Source organism: Anthonomus grandis, chromosome 21, assembly GCF_022605725.1.
Source record: "Anthonomus grandis grandis chromosome 21, icAntGran1.3, whole genome shotgun sequence".
In the NCBI taxonomy this organism is placed as follows: domain Eukaryota; kingdom Metazoa; phylum Arthropoda; class Insecta; order Coleoptera; family Curculionidae; genus Anthonomus; species Anthonomus grandis.
The window spans coordinates 454338-479739 of record NC_065566.1 but is presented as its reverse complement, the minus strand read 5'-3'; the positions used below and the strand labels follow the sequence as shown (position 1 = coordinate 479739).

The window sequence follows — 25402 nt, the reverse complement described above, 5'->3', positions numbered from 1 at the left end:
ATGAATATGTTTATTGTTGAATATTTGAAATAATAGGTATTGAACAGACTTGAAACATCAATTTTTTTTCCTACTATGGTATTTTGGATTTGACTTTGATCGCTAAAATGATTTTTTTATAAAGAAAAATAGGCACTCCTAAGTCTTCTAGTCTAAGTCGTATAATCAGGTGATATACTACTACTAGTATCATCTTAATCACTATAAAACAAAGTAGTAAAAATAAAAACTATGTAGTATAAACAATGTATAATACCTATATTTTAGCATAGCTTATATTATCGACATTCAAACTTGGTTTTGAAGCTGGTCCTGATTATAAAAAGGTTAAGATTTAATTAAATTTGAAACATCAACTAAGTAGCTTATAGTTTTTAAAATAAGTTTAAAAATTAGTTACATATATTAAAGTTATTATGTTTATAAAAATAGCCATAAAAAGGCTATTACTGAATAATAATTTTATTAACTCCTGTCCGATGTTAAAAATTTTAGTTAAAGTAATTTAACAACTTTTATTGACATATACCCTTTTTTTCAAATATGAGGCTTCCAAATGAAAACGCGTTTTGGTGTTCGAAGGCCTCGTAACATCAAAGAAAAAAAAACCTCATATCATAATCAGGTGAAAATTGGCCAAAATATAGGTCTTTCGATTGACTCACAAATATGATATAAGACTTTATAATCTTGTATTTTTTTACGCTTTTTATCCTATTAAGTTTAGTAAGTTTTAATGTTCAAGCAGTTTTTGAAGAATGATGGTTTGGTTTGTGTGTTACGGTTATTTTTATCTGGTGATTTTACTTTTTCAATATTAATAAATATGAATTAAGAGTAATTTTTTATAATTTTGTCACAATAATATAGATTTTAATGAATTATTAGGTCATTTGGTTTAAATTTTTTACAGTGGTTGAGTTGTTAACTTAATTTTATTTTCTTCTATTTCTTTTTCATTTATCGTAGTGTTTTATTCCGCTAAGTCCGAAAAAGTTCATTGTGAATGCGGCTTTATTCTTTACATTTCTTTGACAGTATGGTGACGTTGATATTTCTTTCGACCGGGCGACGCCCACGCGACTCTTTTCTTCGGGTTGGCGAGGGTTGATTGTTTCCTATCTCCGTTCTCGACATTTCCAGATTTTATTTTGTTAATTTTCTTGTCTAAATAACCGTTTTGCGAGCTTTGTTGCCCAATTCAGCTCAATACAATAAGGTAATTGCCCTTTTACTCAGTTTTTTTTGCACCACGTGGGACACAATTTCGGAGGAACAACTTTGGAAGGCTTTGCTGCTGCAGCCAAATAGCGGCGCAGAAACACTAAGACAAAAAAGTAAAACAGGTAAAGACACTGCATGATTTCTATTTTTGATTTCACATTATAACCTTTTAATTTTTAAAATTAAAATGGCACTTTTCCTTTTATACTGGGGACTTATTACTTTAACTTATTTTATTTTTTATGAATATTATTTTATTCAAGATTTTTTTCATAAAAAAAATTGTTATTTATTCTTGTGAATTAGTGACTAAAAATTGTGAATGTGGTATTTTACAGCTAATAGTAAATTTTCTAGAATTTTGTTTGGCATCATATATGAGTAGCTAGCCGACAAAAAATAAACAAGGCCATTGCACTAAGTTTTACATGAACTTAATAATTCATATAGAATTGATAGAAGTTCTATAGCAAATTTGATTTTTCATTAATAACATAATAAAAAATCAAACTATGATATTATATACTTTTTGGGAGGCACAAACATTTTCTTTTAATGATAATGTTTACAAGAAAGTTTTGACTTGTTCAGTTTTGCAGCAACAGGTCTAAAGACTTGCTAAGTTTTCTCAGAAATTTTCTATTTGTTGGTAAAGAAAGTAAAACGAATGTATTACTTCTTTAGGGTGGTTGAAGTCATACCTGTCTGGCCGCACACAGAGGGTGGTTGCATCTGGATTTTTGTCAGGGATAGCACATCTTAAATGTGGTGTACCTCAAGGGTCAGTGTTGGGTCCTATCTTGTTTTTATTATATGTTAATGACTTAAGCTCTCTATCACTGCATGGACTAATGGTTCAGTTTGCCGATGATACTACAATTCTGTGGCATAACAAAGATCAAAAAGTAGTCAGATCTCTCATAGTAGAGGACCTTCACAAAATTAAAGATTGGTGCATCTGCAATCAGCTTGTATTCAATGTTGATAAGACTTTTGTTCTGGGCTTTATGTGTAATGTAGAGGGTTTTTTGTTTGCTGAGCAGAGCCCACTACATGGTAGGGATTATTGTCGATTTCTCGGCCTCTTCATTGATGAGAGTTTAAGGTTTGACAACCATGTTTTGGGCCTCGCTGCTAAACTTTCTTTTGGTTGTTTTGCAGTCAGGGTTGCCAGGCATGCGTTGGGGGGGTTGTTTGCTCGTTCAGTTTATTTCGCCTTAATAGACTCTCATATCTGTTATGGGTTGCCATTTTGGGGATTGTGCACCAAGAGACTCCTTAACATAATTTTTACTATTCAGAAAAAAGCATTAAGATATCTGTGTGGTGTTGGTCTGAGAGTGTCTTGTAAACCTCTTTTTGTAGCTGAAAGAATTTTAACAGTTTTCTCACTGTTTATATTGGAAACTGCAACACTCGTACATAAGTCCATAAGTCCACCATCCTGCACCAGTCATAATACTCGTTAAGTGGGCAACTTATCTCTTCCAATCCCCACCTCCTCACTTACGAGAAACTCTCTTATATTTATTAGTTGTAAAATATTTAATCATGTTCCTTTTTTGATTAGGACTGTTACAGACCTTAAAAAGTTTAGGAGAGAACTAAAGAAATTAATCTTACCAAAAGCTTACTACAGCATTGAAGAGTATTTTAACAATTCATTTTAATATTTAAAATTATTTGGTTTTGTCTTTGTTTATATAAAATATGCTTCTATGTACAATCAAAATCGATTCTGCATTCTGTTTTTGTCCTGTATAACAAAATAAATACTTGTATTATAAATTCTAGGATTAGGAAGCTTTTAGCATAAGTTTGTAAACTTAGCAAATAAAGTATATTTTGACTTTGACTTTGACTATTACAAAATTAACTTTTTTACAAAAATTAGGGCATAACAAGACTATATATGTATTGTTTGTTTTTAGTCTTTTTCTAATACCTTAACAAAGCCTATTTCTCTATATGTTGCTTTGTAATTTTCTTTAACTTTAAAAACAGACTCGCATTTTCATTTTCTCTCAACTACTCCAAAAACTCTATCTGTGGGTAAAAAGCCATATCCACACACTGGAAAATGCAGATATATATTTTTAATCTTTGAACTGTATGCAAGTTCATCACCAAATAATCTTAGCACGCAATAGTTGGGCCTACTTCAAGATTTCTAATATAGTCAAAAAGGACTGAACTTCTTCGCGGCCACTTTCATCATCAGTCCAAGTGTAAAAAACTGGCTGAACAATAATTTGTCTTAACACAGCAAAAGATGTAGTAGCTAATTTGCCTTAAGTAAAATAATTCACCTATTTGGAGTTTTTGGTAAGAGCCATTGTTTCTTATCAAAACAAACTGATATTCAATTACTAGGATCATATTTTAAAAGGTCATAAAATGCATTAGCCATTATTATATGACTTTTTTTCAGCAATATATTGTGCTTTTTTTTAACTTTTTCCATTTTGTATTTTTTTCCTGTCAGGCAAACAAAAAACTTAAAGAAATAAAAACCAAAAAGAGAAGCAAGAAAAAGGCAAGAACTAACATAAAACAAGATTTAAAAAAAATTTGATCAACAGATACATAATTAATTTTAGGTATCAAACTAAATCATTAAAATACAATGCCATAGTAGCTTTTGGTAAGATTGATATTTTTTAGATCCCGCCTAAATTTTTTAAGGTCTGTATTAGTTCTAATGGAGAGAGTAGCTGCATACATCTGCAGGACTTTTTGTTTAAAGGTGCGTATGGAATTGCAAATTTCAGTATATATTATGGTAATTAACCAATTTACAAAATAACTATAGTATATAAAATATTCAACAAAATAAGATTTTATATCGCAATTCGCAATAAAGCACTTGAAGTATTAGTACTATCATTAAATATCTAGCATAAATAACAGATAACAGGTAACATCAATAAAATTAAATAAAATATAAGGACAACAATGGTTTAAAACAGAGTAACCGCAATAGAAAAGAAGACACACTTTAAGCAAAGTCAAAGCAGATTTTAAAACTCGTTGAAGTGAACTCTGAGAACAATGAAACAAATCTATACTGACACTATTTGAGTTAATCATCATTCTAACTATTGCACAGTTTTCACCATACAGTGTACGATGTTGTTCAAGGTAGAATAATCTAGTCTGTCTGAGCACTGTAGTAGGAGGAACATTTAAATTAAGCTGACACATCAACTCAGGAGACTATTACATTGTTAAGAATCTTGTATGTTGTGACAATATCGCAGTTTTTACGTCGAGTCTCCAACTTTTCAATGTTCAGCAATCTATACATTTCACTGTAATTAATATCAATACAAGGAATATTAAGCTTGTAAGCAATGTATCTTATGAATTTACGTTGAATTTTCAACTATTATTTATAGAAAATTCAATGTATTTCTTGGTTAATTAATAATTAATTGGTGACTTTTTATAACTATAAAAACTAAAATAATATTTATTTCCCAATTTACAAAATAATTTCCTATAAACCTAACTTGTAATTAATTGATCATAAACAAGTTACCCAGAAGCATAAGTGACTTATTCTTGGAATACTGGTTAATAATATCAATAATAATTAAAACCAATATTACATTCCAATGTTTTTATAGAACATTGAAAATTTTGTTTTTAAAAGCAAGTTGCTGCAGATGGTATTATATTATTTCATATAGTTTTTTATTCTTTAATCAGCTCTAAGGTAAATTCTTTTTGTCTGTTTATAAAAGTAATAACTCTTAGTACCTCTCAAATTTATAAAAATAATAAATGTATGAATTTACTTTATAACATTTTTTGAATGCTCTTTTTTACATGATTAAAAGCTTTAAAAACTCTCACCACCTCTCAGTTTCTTTGGAGTTTTACTCTATAATAATACTTTTGAAATCCTTTAAATTCTGGCCTTCTATTCAAGTAGTGAGTTATTTTTAGGAGCAAGTCTTTCACATTAGAAAAAACTCTTCATTATTGATATCCTTAATAGTAATAGTTGCTTTTGTTTTTTGTGAGCAGAGGATAAAGATTACTATTTCTTATTTAATTTCTTAAGTATTTCTAAAAAATGTCTAAAAAACTAAATCAGAGAAAAATATAACCTCCAAATAAACTTTCACCGCATCTCTTTTATACATTGATTTTTTCACATCTGAGTGCCTACAGACTTTTCTCCAATTAATACTAAGGTTTTTTCATCCATATTATTAAAAGTTTCAAAACAAAAGGACAAAATCTTACTATAATGTGAACAAACATGGAACACAAACAACTTATTTTAAAATATGGTAGGTATCTTTCTATCAAAACACAGTCAAGTCTTGCTGAAATACTCATATATTAATGGATTTTAATGTGCCTTATATAGCATATTCCCGTCCTAACTCAATTTCAGAAAATTGTGGAAGTTTTGCGGGCAAACTACTAATATTTTATGATTTTATTTCAATTTAATGAGAGAACTAATACTTTGGTAAGTGTTTTTGAAAGTCTTCCTTTCTCTCTTTTTTTGCACACGGTTATTTACATACACCAATGTTAACTTATATTTGTCTAAAAAAAAGTGATTTTACATTAAAAAAAATTGTTAAACACTCTCATTTTATCTATTGTAGAACCCTGAAGATGAATTTAATATAAATGCAATTGCTAACAATTAACCAGTTCACCCACTGGTTGACTATTTCTAATCGTTGTTTGTGTTGGTGTTCCAATCCAATCTATTGTGCAAATCATAAAATGTTTAATTTACAAAGTCAAGTTTTAATGTCTTTTGTTTGTAAGATTTACCAAACTATGCCATTGTGAGTTTTCATGGAAAATATGGATTAAAACTTGTTTATTTAGTAAATTTTGATATTTACTATTTGTAAAAATGTGGTGCATGGCATAAAGTACACCAAACCAAGATTTTTATTCAGCTACTCTGGATTATAATTAAAGGTTAGTTTCCTTGCTGCAGCAAAATGTACTTTATATGTTATTGTAAGTGTTTTTAAATATTTTTTTTTAATTTGATTTGTGATTAACAGCTTAAATTGTAGCAAAATGTTGAAAAATGAGTGTATACCTCCTATAAACAAGTGTAGTGTACTATAATAATTCTGTACCATCCGTGAATAAATGGATAAGTCGAAATTATAGAGATTTCAGTATGACCATTATAAACATTTTGATATTTTTAAAGAGTAAAAATTTTAATGGAAACTTAGTTTTTTTTTTAATGAGTTGATTATTATGCAACACATGACTTAAATAATCATAAGCTGTAAAAGTGTAATAATTTTTGAGAAAAATATAACTTACCTATTTATTCACCCTAAATTTGTGTTCTTGTTGAGTTACCGACTTATTCCACTTAGTGCAAAAATATACTGGATAAAACAAAAAACATTTATTTAAAATTTATTTCTTTACAAAAACCAAGTGCACAAAATAAATTTTTAACTGCAAAAAAAAACAAAAAATTATTGATCGTCTGGATCAATCTCTGTTAAATCCAGATCTAAGTCTTGCATATCCGTAGTGGGCAAGTTCCGGTAAAAGCTATGAAAAACTTCATCTATGAGCGGCAAAAGATCAAGTAGGTCTTTCTTTTTTTCTTTACTAATTGGCAAAGGCTTGAATGCAATTTGGGGCAATGTGCTGGGTATAATGTGTTTCCCCCTCCTTCGGAAATTTACAGCTTTATAAGAATCTGAAACGTCTAAACTATGTTTATATTTGACTATTCCTATTTCATTGGTATACTGGAACCACTGCACTGGCTGCCACAAGAATTTTTCTTCATCAGTGTTAACTTTTTTAACGACTAATGGCCCTTTTCCTAGACTGCTAAAATCTAAGAAGTCTTCTTGTTTCATTACCACTACTTTGAATGCTTTTTTCCTTCTGCAGGATCTTATCATCTGATACCAGTCATTAGGGTGATTGATTTTAATGTTTGTTCTCATTTTTTTTTTCTCTATAAGGGCATGATCAGTATCACACTCCATATGAGTGTGACCACTAACTAAAAAGTTGTGATTAATTATTTTAATATTAGGGCATTTTGTAAGAGCAAAGGAGAACATGAAAGCGACTTGCTGGTTTTTATTTTGGCCTCCGAGTAGAAAGTTATCTCTTCCACATCATGGAGTTCCAACAAAACGCGATAAATACAAGAAGCTATCTGATTGCCACCTTTTCTAGCAGTTGATTCGTCCCACATGAAGCATGTAACTTCATTAGATGTTAATTCATGAACGGTAAGGTTAAATGTCCATAATTGACGCTTATAAAAGACAGTGTTTGATGTTAAAAATGATGTTGGAAGACACTGTTGAAGATCAAAAGTGTATGCCCTTTCTTTGGAATCTGAAGCCGCAATCTCCTTTTCCATATCTTTCGCCATCCTCTGCGAGTTGATGGTGTTTATCCCTCTCTTGTGTTAGATTCTCTTTCTCTTCCTCCTCAACGACTTTTAATTTTGTTTCGAAAATATCGCATTTAACACAAGTATCTCTTTTAGGTTTTTTAAATGCAAGGTTCAAACTGTAGAAGCAGTTCTTGTACAACGTTAATGAGACAGGTTTGTCCACTAGTTCTTTGTACATGTCATACATTTTAGCTATAGATAAGTCACTAGACAAGTAATTTTTAGATGTTCTATTTCTACAGTAGTGGCTTTCATATTTGGGAAACGACAAAATGTGATCTTTGGCTTTTTGAATTTTTTTCTTTTCTTTTCACCCACTATTTCAACAAATCCCTTAGTTTCACCGAAAGTTGCAATAAAGCACGATTTACAAATTGGCTTTTGTATCCCACCAATAAGGATAATATATTGATATGAATATTCTCTGCATTTTTTCTTGGTCCTAGTTTTGCTGTTTTTTTTTTATTTAAGTTAATTAGAGAAACTATATAGTTGGCCCTTTTATCATGACTTCCCAAGTTCCAATAGTCTTCAAAACATCTAGCCCGGTCCTCATCTAAAAACTTTTCTCTACATTTCATGTGACATGCTTTTAAAGGCTTCATATTTCTAGACTGTATCACTTTTCCTTTTTCAGTAGTATAACTTTTACCAACATTCCTTTCAACTCTTTACTTTCTTGTCTCTGCTTTCATGACCTTCTTTGTTTCTTCTTTTTTTCCGTACTATTAATTGGCTCGCTTTCCATCAAAACATCGTCTCTGTCTCTTTCATTTGATCTATATGAATCTGTTTTTGTTGCTACAATTTTAGTTTTATCCGGGGTGTGGTCTGAGTTTGCATCTTTAATGCTACTTTTTTCTTTCCTTTTTTTCTTCCGTTGGGTCTCTAAAAAAAAGTAACTTTAAATAATAATAATTTTAAGTATTACGGATCTTCACCTTTGACATTGCTTTCATCGGTAGATGATTCAATGCCTTAAAAAAAATCCGGATCAGCGATACTGTCATCGGAGTCGAAATCAATCTGGTTAAGGTGATCGTTATCGTCAATCAAATAATTAAAACTACTTGTGGACGGAGCGGGATTAGCGTCAGAACACTACTTCTACAGAATATGTCTTATTTCCTATTTCTGAAAATAAAATAAAAAACTGCAAGATGAAACGAAGGTAATTAACATTGTTTTATACTCTAATGTGACGTGTTTAAACCAACTTGTTAAAACCACCCAGTTTTTTTGCTCTATGAGTGTCCAAACAAATAAGACCATTTAGCAATCTAAACCAAGTATTCAGAATTTAACAAATACTCACTAATTGCAAAGAAATTAAAAGAATTCTTACTTTAAAATACGTTTACTTACTAAAGAAGGTTTAAAGTTCAAATTTAAAGGTATTTTCAACTACAGCTTGTAGCAAAATGTTGAAAAATGAGTGTATACCTCCTATAAACAAGTGTAGTGTACTATAATAATTCTGTACCATCCGTGAATAAATGAATAAGTCGAAATTATAGAGATTTCAGTAATAATGCTTATGAAATGGACAAGTAAAATTAAAAATTATATTTGTAATATTCTTATAACTATTAGTAAAACAATTATTTCTTGATAAATTTCGAATAAAATTTAAATTTTTTTATGGTTGAATGTTGAATTATTTACCTTTTTGTTTGAATTATTTATTATAAATTTTATTTAAAATTGGATATAAAGTGCCCAGATTTAGGACTTCACATAAAACTGATTTAATTTCAGAAGAATTCGGCCTGTTTTATATACTATTTTTATTTAATGATGTATTTTATTTATTAACATGGCATTTCCAGCCCTAAATAAAGACCGAACCATGGGCATTCTATTATTCTAAATAAGTGTTATTTGAAGTCCTAAAGCTGTGACACTTTCTCTCCATTTCACACTAAGGACGTTAAAATTTATTAATGGCGTTTCACAAATTTAAAGTAAATAAATCTGAAAGTAATAAAGTTAATAAAAGGCCAATTTGAAAGCATTAGAAAATAAAACAAAACTAAAAAAAGATATACATAAACAAATAATTAAAGTTTGTATAAAATAAAAATGTAAAACAATTTTTAATTGAAATTAAAATATTTAAAGAGAGGAACAGTAGCAAAAAAAATAAAAGAGAGAGGTTTTCACAATAAATTTCAAGCTTCGTTTTGTTTTTTAGAAATTATTAAAATTTAAATTAATAAAATCATCACATAATCTGGTAAAGACAAAAGTAGATTTAAGCCGAAATGATAGAACTCATTTATTTTTCCCAACAAATAATTCTTGGATAAAACATTTTTATCCCATTATCAAACATATTAAATAGGCTTATGAAAAGTTTTAATGTGTGTAACCACTTTGATAGTTATGTTTCTGTTAATCCCAACATGTACATATATGTAATGTGTTCATACTTCTTAAGAATGGGTTTGTAATTGTAAATTTATCAGGGACTAGATCTACTTAGGTGAATTTAAAATCATAATATAATATATATAAAATAATTGAAAAAAAATATTCCCATGATTTAAACTCCTAATTAATTACAAATAAACAAGGTACCGAGAGGCAGAAGTATTAATGCTTGTAATATGAATAATAAATTAATACTAATAAATCTTATTATTGATTTACTCATACACTTGTTTATTATTATAGCAGATATACACTCAAGTATTATACTACAATTTAAGGCTGTTAAACATTAAGATCATCAAGTCAAAAAAATATGTAAGTAGATTTTGCTGCATTATTTGTGTAGTTTAGATTAGTGGTAACAGTTAAGTAGTCCAAACTACACATTCATTAATAGAATGTTAAGCCAAAAATTCATTGAAATTTAGGAAAGCTAATTTCGCCAGTAATGGCAATATTGTATTGTTTATATTTCGTTAAATTCACAACATAAACACAGGTATAGGTAATTTTTTTCTTTATTTTTTCATCATAGATTTATTTTTGAAAACGAAAATAATTGTTTAGGTAAAGCTAGGATAATAACAAAAGCAATATTTACTAAGCTTCTGCTAGAGATCTTGATAATTATCACAATTGAAATAGAAAAATTTGTGAAATTCGAAAGTGAATATTTTTAAAATAAGCCAACTGACTTGTATACTTCTACATTTTGACTACAAATTATTGATAATAAATAGATACAATATATATTTTCAACATTGTTTATATGTTTGTCAGAACAATAAAGTTAAAATAATCTGTATAAGAACTAAAAACATACTTTATTATTATAAAAAAACAACATTTCTGATGAGCAATACATATTGCTCTGAATACATATTACATGAAATATTATGTTGTTATATATGCTATAAAAACAATCAATATTTTCAAAATACACAAAACTATTAGTAGTCAAGAACATACATTCAATAAATAGATAAAAAACATGACAAAAATAATAGACTAAACACTAAAAAGTACATAAAATTCTATTGAAGATCTCAAAGTATAGCTTTATTACCATGTATCGAAAGATATATTAGGGAGAGGGTTTATGCCTATGGAATGGATGTTAACAGGAATACAGTGATTTTCTTGTTAAAGATTCCTCTCCAAACATGAAAGAGTAACGATTTTTCTTTTCGGCGTCAATGTAGAATGAGCGACATCATTTTAAGGGTTGCACTTTGCATATATCGCAGATAGTCCTATATAATTAATAAAGTTTAAATTAAATATTTGCTCATAATTTCTTAAAATAATCTCCCTTAATGAAGGGGAGCCAAAGCGACAGAATAGATAAATTTTCAAAGGTTTTGCAGAATAAGTAAGGTCAAAGAAATAAAAACTTGGGACTTATTATAGAGGCATGGTAATTTTCTTAGGCTAAAATACCCTTTACCAAAGATGACACTTTTAGGTTGGACAATTATTTTTTTAGAGTTTTCCAATACTTATTTCAGATATCAATCGAAATGGTTAAGGTAGTATGCAGGGTGTTCCTTAAAGGCGTGGTCTTCTTGGTCTGTCTTAGCTGTATTTTTAAAATCCTCAACCACTTTTTTAGCAAATATGGTCTCTTGGTTTTTTTCGTCCAACACATGATTTTTGCTTAGAAAAATAAAAACAATTTTACTTCCCTAAAAATCTGATGCGGTGGGAGTAAAAAAGTGCCGTAAGGCCTCTTTATTTAACGCAAATAAAGTTGCAGAGTCACCTATGCATGTTTCTTAATGCTCGTTGCTACGGGGCAAGGAGCTGTGATTTTAAATGTCAAATTTTTCTTTATCTAATTATGCAAGAATAAATTACGTTTTTATACATAAACATTGATGATGGCAATAGCTGTTGTTTTAAAAAGTAAGTTGTTGTGGTTAAATGCCAAATGTTTTTTTTTTCATTTTTGAGCTATTAAGTTTGATTAATATCAATTGGCAATTAGTTCAGAAATACCTACCTAATTTTACTTTGAAAACAACATGGTTTTAAGTTTTTTTTTTGCAAAAACGAGTTTTATTTAATTTTATGAAACTAAGCTTAAATGAACGTATCAAATGTATTTTATCTTAATTACACTGATAACAAAAATTGTTGAAAATGGACGCCTTCACTAAGTAGGCATGCTTCCCCTTGTCTAAGCATGAAATTATTCCCGGCGTATTTCGTATAGTTTCATAGGCAGAGACAAAAGAATGAAGTTTTATAAACTAGAGTTTTAATGTGCCTCCATAAAAAAAACTCTTAAGCTATTGAGATGGGGGGATCTTGCTAGCCATTGTTGTGGTCCTCCGCGACCGATCCATCGATTGGGATAAACGGTATTTAAATGGTTTCGGACAATTAAACTAAAATGAACAGGGGCACCATCGTGCATGTACCATATTCGATTTCTTAACAAGTGACACATCTTCGAGAAGCCCAGGCAGTTCTTCTTCGAGAAACTGTAAATATGATCGACTATTAAGGCGCCCTGGTAAAAAAAAATGGGCCTTTTAAATAACCACCAATAATTCCTGCCCAAACATTAACCGAAAATTGGTGTTGAAAATGGGGTTACGTTAATCCGGGTCGACGATGAATATTTGAAAAAATATCTGGTAGGACACGATTCGGATACCTTTCCTGATAAATACGTCTGGCTTCTGTTGCGTTACCATCGGCGAGGCCATATACGAAATGCATTGCTGCCATTTCTTCATTGGTAGAGTTTTCCATTACTGACATTCAGAAAAAACCCATGGAAACGAAATAACTTCAATAAATAGTTAAAAATTAAATAAATGACGCGCTGTGATGCAAGAGCCATAGCAACGAGCAATAAGAAACATGCTTAGGCGCGACTCTGCGACTTTATTTGCGTTAAATAAAGACGCATTACGGCACTTTTTTACTCCCATTTACTCTTTAAACGCGTTAAAAACATGAGTATTTTTTAATTATTTTAATTTTTTAACTTTTCATACTTCTTGTAATAAATCTTATCCCTTAATTTTCTAGGAATGATTTAATTTTTTTTTTCTTTGGGTAGGTCTTCTCTTCATCATCCGATGAATCGAAATTTGAAAATAATGGATCCCTAACCAAAATTAGTCATGCTCTTCATCAGATTCTAATGAAGATGCGGTCAAGGATGAACTATAATTTAATAAACATTTTTAGTCAAAAGCGTTACAATTCAAAATGATTCAATTTTCATCATAATTTAAAAAGTTATATTTTAAAATGAAGTTCATTTATTGATTAAATTAAATAAAATATTTAAACCTATGTGACATCTCGCCATCTTTTAAGAAGTACTTTTACTAAATCGTGCAATACTTTCCTATATAAAAGAAATTAATTTTTTAAGCCTTTTCATATAAAAATCTGAAAAAACGTAAATTGCTTGAAATTATTTAAATAATCAAAGGATTCTTTTTGAAATGATTTTTGGCTAAATGAATTTGTGGGTTGTGTTAAAATTATGAAGTACATCATAGTTACAGTTACAACATAGTTAGTACATACAATAGTTCTTATCTTTTCTTAGACTCCCGGGGCGAGAGGAGTGAGAGAGTATTTTGATTGAAGTCACCATCCAAAACTGTACCGGCTTTACCGTGAATATCGTGAATAATGAGCACAAGAGTTACGCTTAAAAAAGCGAACCGTCCGCACCGTGGTGCTTATGATAAACGAAAAAGTTCTGCAGTACCTCGTTCATGTCATTAAAAGTAAGTATTAAGTTGGTCATAAAAATATTAAATTCTTACAATCAATTTTTTACGTGTCCAATACATAAAAGACTTTCAATCTTCGCTACTTGCAGCCGCCATTATATCGGCAAGCAGAAGTAAATGTGGCTTAGAACTGTGGACTGATTATTTAACAGAAACAACTGAGCTAAATAATGAAAGAAAGAAAGAAATAAGAGAGTAGTAGCTAAATCTCATGCGAGATAAACACATACTTTAAAGACGAACGAGGGTGGGCTATTGGGATGTTCCCTTGTGTCATCCTGTGATCCATTTACTATTAAACATAGGGTAAGTCGTACCTCTTTCGTTCAAAATGTTTGTTGTTTTACCATTTAACTATTAATTATTGTCGTCAGTACTATTACGTCATTTTTGTTACAATCACTAAGAGTGCATTTTTGAATCCGAGAATATCAAAGCTCAATTCAGTTTTCTTCCATTTTTACAGGCCTTGGCAGGATTAATAACCAATTAATTTAGCGTCGTTTCTGTAACCATCTTTACAAATAGTTTCATTATTTTCACTGTTGGGATACGCCAATATTGTCAAAAATTTGGAATACATGTCTCCTTAAATCTAATTACAACAAGTGCCTGAATATAAGAAAAATACAAAAATCTATTAAAATCAACCTTGCGCATTATATGCATTGGGTATTTTTAACTTGGACCTAATTATTAGGTTTTTATAATTAGTAGGTTATTATAAGATTGTGTATATTTATATAAGTAAATTTAAACTATCATATACATTATATAATGGAATAACTTTGATAAAAAAAATATGTGGGCTTATTCTAAAAAACGCTCGGACCAGTCGATTCATATTTATTTTTTTAAATTAACAATTTTTCGAAAAGACGGCTGCCAATTCAATTAGTGATAAAACCAATTAACGCAGTTTATAATTAAATAGATGTTTATTTGCAATAGTCGTACTTAGTTATTAGTTAGTTACTTACTCAGTTAGTACTTACAGCATCGCCCGCATGAGTCATTTGAAAACCTTTAAGAGAATTAATATATTGTACAGTTGTCATGTTAAGTGATGAAGAAAGCAATAAAAATTTAAATGTTATTAAAAAAAACACACACACACACACTTGATCCAACAAAAAATGAAGCGCACGGGAAATAAATCACAAAAATCTTCGAACTAATGCAGAGAGTTAATTTTAATGTGAATAAATAAGGCATGTAAATCTTTGGCGAAAATATTGGTCACGGTCTTACAACATAAATAATAACAGCCTAAAATATTTCTTCAGTGGTGTAGGCTGAATTCCTTCATATATGTCTGTATTTGTATAAAGGTAAGAAGCTTGACCTTTTCTATAAAAAGAAAATTACAAAGGCTCAAAAGAATCCTGTTCTTATGTGTGTGAATGGCGTTTTTACTTTCAAGCCAAGTTAATTTTTAATACTTTAGTATTTTTATCATTTTCCTACCATTTATTTAGACATAATCTTCACCTTGATAACTTTTGATGACATTTAGGTCTACATAGTTGATAACATTTATACCCATACTTCTAATCTTGTGGTACCAGGTTCAATTCTCGATGAGTCTATATTGTTGCGTTCTACTTTTTAAATGTTTTGTTTCTATTAATTTATTCTAAGAATGGATGAGATCTGGAGAAAATGATGTTTTCATGAAAATGGAGAACTTTTTAATTTTTACGTTTTAAACCTTGCAGCGTGTGCGCGTTTCGCATCCCGAAAGTCCTATGAATATAATTAAACATATACGTTAAAAAATTGACTTTCACTTTTTACATTTTTCATCCTATAATTCCGGACTAAGGTAAGTTTAAGTCGGTTTGTTTTGATCTCAGAAATATAAGGTGAGATTTTGTAGACTTTGTGACAATTGACAAACTTTACAAGGTGATTCTCTAACTAAAAATGGGAAAAAAAATGAATGTATGCCCTAAATGCCTTACTTTCAAATCTGCAGAGTGTTAAAAAATTTATATAATATATTTTCTAAATTCGAATTTGTATTCTTGATTTTTTTTTGATTTGATGCACTGCCGAGATAGGCAGACACCCCATTATTAACGTTGATGATACGGAAATTATTTTAGCGACGGTTGAAGAAAATCCTGGAATTAGTGTACAAAGCCTTGCTGCGGTTCATTTGTCAAAAATCATCTCTGCGGATTTTATTTCATAAAGAAAACTCCTATCCATCTATGTATAAATGATTGGTTCATGCATGATGGCTGTCTCGCATACTTTGGTGTAAACGTTCGGCAGTATTTAAAGAATTCGCTGTTTCTTATCAAAAAAACTACATTATGTATTGAATTAGAACACTTAATGTTATTTTTTTGTGTTTTCTTTGTTGCTGTTGTTATTGTATTTTTTAGAAGAGAGAATCTCACTGTAAAGTTTGTCGGTGGAGTTCGTGGACAGCCGATCTGTTATTTTAATTCTCGACAATTGTTTCGATATGATAATAAGTGCAAAAAAAAATGAAGATGTTTAGTCATAAAAGTGAATCAATAAATACTTCTTCATGGGATAATAAGCTCTGTCAGCCAAAAACTTCTTACATTTACTTCATAATACCTAAAAGTTTTAAACCTTTTGAATTGTTTGATTTCTTTGTGTGAATAATAACAACGGTAAGGTTTCATCTAAAAGTGAGTAAATGTAACTAAGTTATTATAAATCAGTCCTTTATTTTTTGAAAATCATCATTGATGTTATTTTGCGATGCTGGTTAAAAGTACTGACTGATGAGAAACATCATAATCATAGTCACTATCATATCATTTGCGGGAAACCTAACTCGCAAATTATATACTCTGATCCCTTCCAGAGATTAGAGATGTGATTAGAGCCAATTGATTACAATTCGAAAAATTCATCCATTATCCCAAAGATGCTGGTCATACACTTTTATAAAGGTAAAAAACACGATTTCGTGTTTTTTACCTTTTATAAAAATTGATTACAATGCCAATTAGGTCTCTAAAGCAGCATTTTAAGTGTCTGACCCACTCAATAGCTTTCGTCAATCACAGTTTTTCAACGATCTTATTAAAGGTGGAAGGAAGATTTTCCATAATTTAATTTATTTAGTAAACAAAATAATTATTTTTATTTACCTTATTTATAATTTCATCATTGTGTTTTTTTGCTTTTGTGTGTAGTCGTGTTATGGCATTGAAACATTCATTAATCAATCGTCATATTTTTTGAAACCTTAATTAATTATTTTAATTATAGATGAAGTAGACACCTTTGGTGAGGCCCCACTTCAATGCGATGCAAATTTGCAGAAATCAGAACACATTCATTGAGAAAGCTAAAGGATTATCTAAAAATAATGCAAGAAAGAAAAAATATTCAGTTAATTAAGCTATAGCAATAATGGTCAAAAAAATATTAACGTGAGTATTTATTACAACAACTTTTGGAATATTAAGTAAAATCGGTAAAATTTTTTTGCACAATTGAATGTATATTTTTAAATTTAAGAAAATAACAAAATTATAATTTCATGTTAGTGTTTTTTTTTTATAAAGGTACTATGTGCATCTGTTTTTAAATAACTTACCTAATATTTACTAACTACTAATTATTAACTTTGTTTTTGCAGTGCATAATTTATTACTAATTTAACACATTATTCACCAAACATTGTGATTTAAGTGTCTAATTTTTGAAACATTTTTTTCAACATTAAAAAACTATTTTGTATTATCTTCGTATTATAGATCCAAACTAGAAAATAATTCCAGATTTGATCAGTATATTATAGTAATTTAATATCAGTGTTTTTTTTTAAATTAGCTGTATGTTTAGTCTGAAAAACTTTTGAAGATTTAAAAACCACATAAATGTACGACTTCTCTGTCATTATGGTTACCACGATTTCTGGTAAAATATTAAAAAAGAATTTCTTGAAATCTGTTAAATAACAGAATTATAGAAGTAATGCAAAATAATGACATGTCTGATTTGTAAGTTTTGTAGGGTTTTAAAAATAATTTCTGAAATAACTTCATATTACATTACATTTACTTCCACGTTTACACCTCGTCACGAATCTTATACTCTCTCAAATGTTTAGAAACACCTGAAAATACACTAATGGCACTGTTAATGCATGCCTTTCACTTGTAAATTGTCTTTGACAATTGTTATACCGCAATGTATATTGCAGTGCAAACTCTTACTTGTCCCTTTTATAGTTCGCCCAGCGAATAGACGTGGACGGAAATAATTTAAAGAATGTAGAAACAAAAATCTGTGGCATTTGTCAGATTGTCAGACTTAAGTTATGTATTTCGTTATCTATTATTTATGAATTTTTGTATTAACACGTTAAGTGCCAATAGAAGCAACATATGTTTCACACTAAATTTTTTTTTCTGGGGCCACGTGAAATGTTTGTGTTGCATACGTCGAATTAACTGTCGAGCCTTATGCAACAGCTCTTGCTTCTCATCTCCATAAGAAATACATGGGCAACGAATCTATATGGCCTATGGGTACAGCAAATGACTTTGCCCTGTTATTATGCACGTATTTTAATTGAATTTTAGAGGGTAAATAATTTAACATATTTTTTTACGTTTTTTTTATTACAAATACAAAATCAACAAAAAAAAGTGAGTTTTCTTCTAAAAAGAGTGAGTTTGAAATTCCACAAACCGTTAAACTAAATAACAAATTAAAACAAAACAGAATACATTCTGAAACAAAACAAAATAAACAAAAATATGTTTTCTTACAGAGTAAGCCAGACTACAACTAATTTTACACAAAAAAATCAATTATTTTTAGTGCATTTATGTACCTCAAAGAAGCACGAAATACAGTAATGTTTTTTACAAATTTCACAGAAAAATTTTGTATTTTTGCTTTTTATTTGGGCCTGTTTTCTACCGAACTCTTCGGATAATTTACGATAGCATTCAATGCATCGTCTTCAGCCCTCTTTTTCCGTTAGCACGTTTCTGTTCATTCCTGTTTGGCTCTGGTTCATTGTCAACACAATTTATGTCTAGAAGCTCTTCACACAAAATCTCTTTGAAAGTATTGATACTAATTTTATTTTGTGTAACAGAACAGTATAAAATGTGTGCATTTACAATAGTAGTTCCTAATATAATTTCTATCGCAAGTTTACGGTACCACTTGATACCTTTCCTAAGTGAAGAATTATAAGCTTTTAGTTGGTCCGACAAATCGATGAATGCCTTTGAATTGTTATAATCCATCACAACTAATGCCTTTACAACTTTTTTATTTCGCCGTTTTACTGTAACAACTTCGTCGGTACGTTTAGTGCTCAACATGAGGACATCTCTTTTATCCTTCCATTTAGATATTATCATCCCCGTGTTACTTTCCCTGGCTATAATATCAACCTGATTTATTTTTTCATCAACGACCACTTTTGGATTCAGTTTTCAGTTTTTCCTAAGTGTTCCGACTAAATGAGTATTTTGCGCAAGAAGTTTGTGCGCCAGGCTGATGCTAGTATAATAATTATCGGTATATACCCTTTGCCTAATAGGTCAGCAAGTAAATTGTTTACTACACGAGTCGGTACAGCTTCATTATTATTATTCTCCTTGCCACAATAAACACTTAGATTGTATGTGTAGCCACCTTTAGTACACAATTTAACCAATTTTACACCAAATTTGTGCCGCTTCTTCTTAATGTACTGGCGGAACGATAAACGTCCCCTAAATGGTACCAATGTCTCATCGGTACATGTTTTTCTGGAACAACTACTGATTGGTATTTCGATTTTAATAAATTTAACAATGGAGTGAGTTTTCGAAGTTTACTCGTATCAGAAAAATCCTTATTATCATGAAAGTGCCACATTGCAAGTAAAAGTTGAAATCTGTTGCGGGACATTATGTTTTTAATTTTATTAGAGTAAATGTTTTTAGTCGACCAATAAGAATATAAGTGAGGCATTCGCACTAGACCCATCCAAAGTAAAATTCCTATAATTTTTTTTAACTACCTAACTACTATTAGGAAAGCTTTCATAAATATCAGGTCTGATTCCTACATTCTATACAGTAAAATCAAACTTTTTAATATTGACACCTGTCACAGGAGACCAGGTCATATCCAAATTCGCAGAATCATCGTCTTCGTTATCAACATCTACCATATAATTTTTTATAACTTCCTCTATTGTCTCCGAGACATTAGAGTTGGTCATAGGATGTTGAGGGTTGATCTGTCACACCTGAATTTGGCAATAATTGGTCATGTGATGTTGAGGGTTGATCTGTGACATTCGGATTTGACAAAAACTGTTCACGTGATGGTGAGGGTTGACATTTCTTGATGCTGGGCCTAATAGAAAATATCAGTATAAATTATGTCTTAAAATTTTCAAATAACTATATACCTTTCATATATCCTAGTTTTTATTTGGTGGCTCAGAATCAGTTGAATCATAATCGCTTGATGATGGCATGTGGTTATCAGAGGAACCATCACTGAAATTTTGACAATCATCAGAGAGATCCATGAGTTGTTGCAATAGCGCTTGATCCTTCTCGTAGCTCATTTTTTATATTCGCAATAAACGCACCTACTCAAGCAACGACCCGAAACCAACTAATTCAAATTATTCGAATGGTAACAGACAGGCTCAAACAATGCCGGTACGCGCGTCAGTCACGCACTCATTGCATCCCTGCCCTCGCACATTATTTTGCCAATAGGAATGGCGCTACTACACATGATCTTGTTGCGTGAAACGCGGATATCTCACGTGGTTTTAAGTATTCGTTTGGCCATAATCTTAATTTATTCGCGAAAAGGAAAAATAAACTTGTAAAAAATATTTAATTTTTGTTTAATTTCTTCTTTTTTCAAGGTCTTTATATATATATATATATATATAGGAAGGATGGACGTCAATGACACGGCGAAATGCCAACCGAATTTTCCCTCATGCGTCGTCCACGACTCTTCCCTGCAGCGAACTGTAGGTAAGCGTGAATTGAAGCGTCCTTGTTTTAAGAAAATTTTAACTGCTACTGAAACAGATGTCCTCCCATACATATTTTAATAATGTTAATTATCATTTTTTCCACAATCGTCAATTCGCCTAATGCCGTTTGAATGATTTAAAGGCAGAGATTGAGCTGAGATGATTGAATAGTTTTTTACCGTATTAAATAACAGACTTCTTTGTCAAGGAGGTGTAGGGGATTGGCAGAAGAAGATCGTTTAGCTGGGCTTTGTTTTTTTTTTTATTAATCAAGCAGATTCCATAATAAAAATACAAGGTAAACCCAGACTTGAATACATGATTGTACTACAAGGCATATATTCCATATCTGAGATATGATTCTACAAGAGCGAATTGCAAATTTCTTGCCAGAGCCGTACTAACCTCGATGCTCACGATGTGGACGTTATAAAAACTAGCAGATACCTTACTACACAAATGATTAGTATGGGTTTCAAACAACTTGCTGTCAATTAAGATTCCCAAGGACCTATGTTCATTACACGGAATCTACGTTTCATTTAAGATCAGGGATATGGCGAGCCTAAACGCATTTTCCCCTTTGACCAAAAATAAGGTTAAAAGATTTGTTTATATATTCTAGTCAAGAAGCAGGAAAAAAAGGTTCTTGCTGCGATGTGTTCACTTAAAGCAGTGATTTGTGCAATCAACTCAAATATATAAGCATCTTAAACTATCCAGTAACAAAATCAATTTAAACTATGAAATAATTAAACTTTTTACAAAATCTTACTGAATACCACACATCAGCCTTCAGAATGTTAGATTCTGTAGGACATGTGTAGGGAAAAGCACGAGAAAACTAATCTCTCTTATTGAAAAGGTCTTAATACTATTAGAAATATGTAAAACTGTTATTACTAATCAAGAGAAGCTAACACCAATCTTTGGAACCCTCCAAATCCGAATTAAGTAGGATTTTGGCCATAACGGGTTCTATAGGACGTGTAGGCTCTTCTCAATAATCTGCTAGTTGTTAAATAAGAACATCACAAAACCTATATTTATCAAAAGCAACTCTTCAACCAAAGTTTTGATAGTTAAATCAACTACATTTTGAAGGTATTAAAAAACAATAAACAGTAATAGAAACTGCTGGAATCCGGACAGAAATTATTGCACACGTGCATATCTGCAAGGAACAATATCCTTGTTGATTAAGTAGCCAAGCAATAGATGTCAGCTCTAGGCTCTAATTACATACACTATTGTACTTGTACAAAAGGTTAATAGTGAAGATATTAGGTTGGAGATGTTTTTATGGATTTATTTTTATTCTTTGTCACCATATTATCAAGAATTAATTACTGCCTCATCTGGTAGATATCTTACACTTAAAAATAAACCCAATTCATAGTTTTTTATTTCAATTTAATTTTTTTTAAATAAGCAACAAAATTGACTTAAACAAGATAGTCTTAAAACGAAAAGCAGAAATGAAGTTACTAAGAAAAAAAAATCTGGATCCGGATGAATCAAGTTTTCCAATCGAATCTTTGGATATGGGAAAGTTAGCACAAATTTTATTACATTTGCTTGCCTTTTTGTGTTCAGTATATACACGGGGTCCCAAAAGTGAACGTCCAAACGAAAGGAAGCAATAGAGGAGGTAATTTGAAATCAAAACCATATATATTAATATACGATAGTTAATGGTTCAAAAGTTATTTGATTTTTTATAAAATCGCTTCTTGCCTGTATCAAATTTATAGCAAGAATATCTAATCTATTTGATGTGAGTGTCACCGTAAAGAGTGCCCCGTTTCATAATTATTATTTGGCTGCGTGATTGTTTCTTTCTGTATTTAAAAAGAAATCTCAATAACTATCGTATAAATTACTTACATTTCAAGGAACGCTAGCAAAAAGTTAACAAGTATTAGGAAATGTTATTTATTTTATGAAGGTGCTTCAATAGAGAATTACTTTTAGATAATTGATACAAGTCTTTTTTTATTATACCGGGTGCTCAGTTAAGGGTAGCGAGCGGCCATATCTCATAAGATATTGGTCGTATAGATTTGAGAAAAAAATCATGGTAAAAGTCGCCAAGAGAAATTGCTGGAAATTATTTTCGAGTTTGTCAAACGTCCGCTAGAGGGCGTAATAGCCAACACCAAGTAGAAAAATGGGATTTTTAAAGAATTTTGTCTATAATGAAAGTATATCGCTAATATCATTCTCATATTTACTGACCTACATTTTTTGTCTAAAACGTTTTATTCTATCTATCAAAATAAAGCGGTGGGGCAAGTTCAATTGTTTTTTTTTAAATAAACCAAGATTTCTCCCGTTTTTTTTTGACCGATTTCAGCAGACTTAGGCTTATATAAAAGAGCATAATTTGCACTACAAAATGCTTATTTGGTTTTGAATTTTTGACTTTTGCTGTCGTCGCTAGATGGCAATAACTCAAATGGTAGCACATTTTTTTTTTTTTTTTAAATAAATGTAATGGTATATTAATTTTTATATATTTTAAAAGAGGATATATTTATCTATAACTTAGTGAAAATAATTTATTGTCTACCTTTTTTTAAACCGTTGATATTGATCAAAATATAATTTTATTACATTAAAAAATGGCACGCCATTTTTTTTAATCAAAATAAAAATCAGTTTTGTAATCTCTTATAGGTTACTAAAAAAGAACCTCCTGACTTTTAAAAAAAAAAAAAATTTCAATCAAATTCAATCATTTCAAAAAAAAAATTTTCAGAAAAAATTTCTTAATAAAACTGTCCAACAGCAGGAGCAATAACACTAAAAACAAGAACACAGAACTTAAAAATAAACGTTAAAAATAAATTAATAGTTTTATCGTAAATATTCAAAATGTTGTCCGTTATTTTGAATGCACTGGTTTAATCTCTTCTGGGTGGAGTTGACAGCTGACTCAATTTCCGCTCTTGGTATACTATTTATCGCATTTTGAATTCGGACTATCATGTCTTCTCGAGTAGTTGGTCGAGTTTTATATACTAAATCCTTTATTCGGCCCCACAGATAAAAATCAAGGTTAAATCGGGGGACCGTGGTGGCCAGAAAAATAGACTGCCTCTACCAATCCAACGGTTAGGAAAATGCCTGTTCATAAAATCTCGCACATTTCGAGAATAATGTGCCGAGCATCCGTCTTGTTGAAACCACATGTTTCTTCTTACTTCTAAAGGCACATTTTCCAAGAGTCCTGGTAAATCGTTCAATAAAAAGTTCAAATTCATGTCACCGGTTAGATTGCCATTAAATATGTGCGGACCGATTATGTGCGAGACGTTAACGCTCCATCGACCCTGCTGATAATCTTCACGTAACCAGTGTGGATTAGTGTCCGACCAGTAATGCATGTTATGAAGATTTACCTTGCCATTACTGCTAAACGATGCTTCATCTGTCCACAATATTTGTGACAAAAGAGGACGGTTTTCCCTAATGAAGTTTCTAAGCCAGTAGCAGTAATCGACCCTACGTTCAAAGTCAGTCTCATTTAAGGATTGATGAATCACGACGTGATACGGATGCATTTTAAAATCCATTAATATTTTTTGCACTGAGCCATAGGATATTCCTAAATCTCTGGAGATCTCTCTTATGCTTATATGGGGGTGTGCATGAATATAAGCCAACACATTTATAATGTTATCTTCTCTTCTTACCCTACGATTTCTTCTCAAAGTTGAAGTTGGTTGCACTTGGCCATGTTGCCTTAAACGTAAGGCTAAACGCTGAAAAACCATTCTGGAATACCGTCTTCGGAGGGGATAACGCAGTGCATACTGCCTAGAAGCAATCGCCGCCGCATTTTCAAAACATTGAAAAGAAATTCTCAACATATCAAAGGCTTCTTCATTCGTAAAAGGCATGATTTGTTGTAAAAATTACTTTTAACATAACATTAAATTAGATGTAAATGGCAGGAACTGTCAAAATAGCGTGATTGATAATTTGGTATTTTCTTTAATTTTTTTTCAGTTTCGTAGATCATGGTCTGCTTCGCTTAAATGCGATGTTTGATTTTTAATTTAATTTATGAAATAATAATAATAATTATTAATAAATTATGAACTAATGCATTCTCTCGCTAAGTAAATAATTATTAATGATAAAAATAATAGATAATTATTTTATTATTGTGAGATGTAATATTTAAAAATAATTTTGAACCTTATAATAATTATCAGTATGTAAACCTATTTTATTATTTTAATCCAAAACCGTTTGTCTAACGAAAAAACTCAAGAGGTTCTTTTTCTTAGTAACCTATGAGAGATTAGAAAACTGATATTTATTTTGATTAAAAAAAATGGCGTGCCATTTTTTAATGTAATAAAATTATATTTTGATCAATATCAACGGTTTAAAAAAAGGTAGACAATAAATTATTTTCACTAAGTTATAGAGAAATATATCCTCTTTTAAAATATATAAAAATTAATATACCATTACATTTATTTTTTTTTGAAAAAAAATCAAAAATGTGCTACCATTTGAGTTATTGCC

At 30.3% G+C, this 25402-nt stretch overlaps 1 protein-coding gene and 1 long non-coding RNA gene across 8 annotated transcripts in view; both read left to right on the top strand.

The window, feature by feature from the left end:
• Nucleotides 1-25402, top strand: part of LOC126748056 (uncharacterized) — a 1030708-nt gene that overhangs the window by 905627 nt on the left and 99679 nt on the right. The gene's annotated exons all lie outside the window — the stretch shown is intronic.
• Nucleotides 1055-17384, top strand: LOC126748075 (uncharacterized). The gene is made up of 4 exons (XR_007664608.1): nt 1055-1346; nt 13662-13845; nt 13941-14157; nt 17110-17384. It is a non-coding gene; the product is annotated as an uncharacterized LOC126748075 (long non-coding RNA).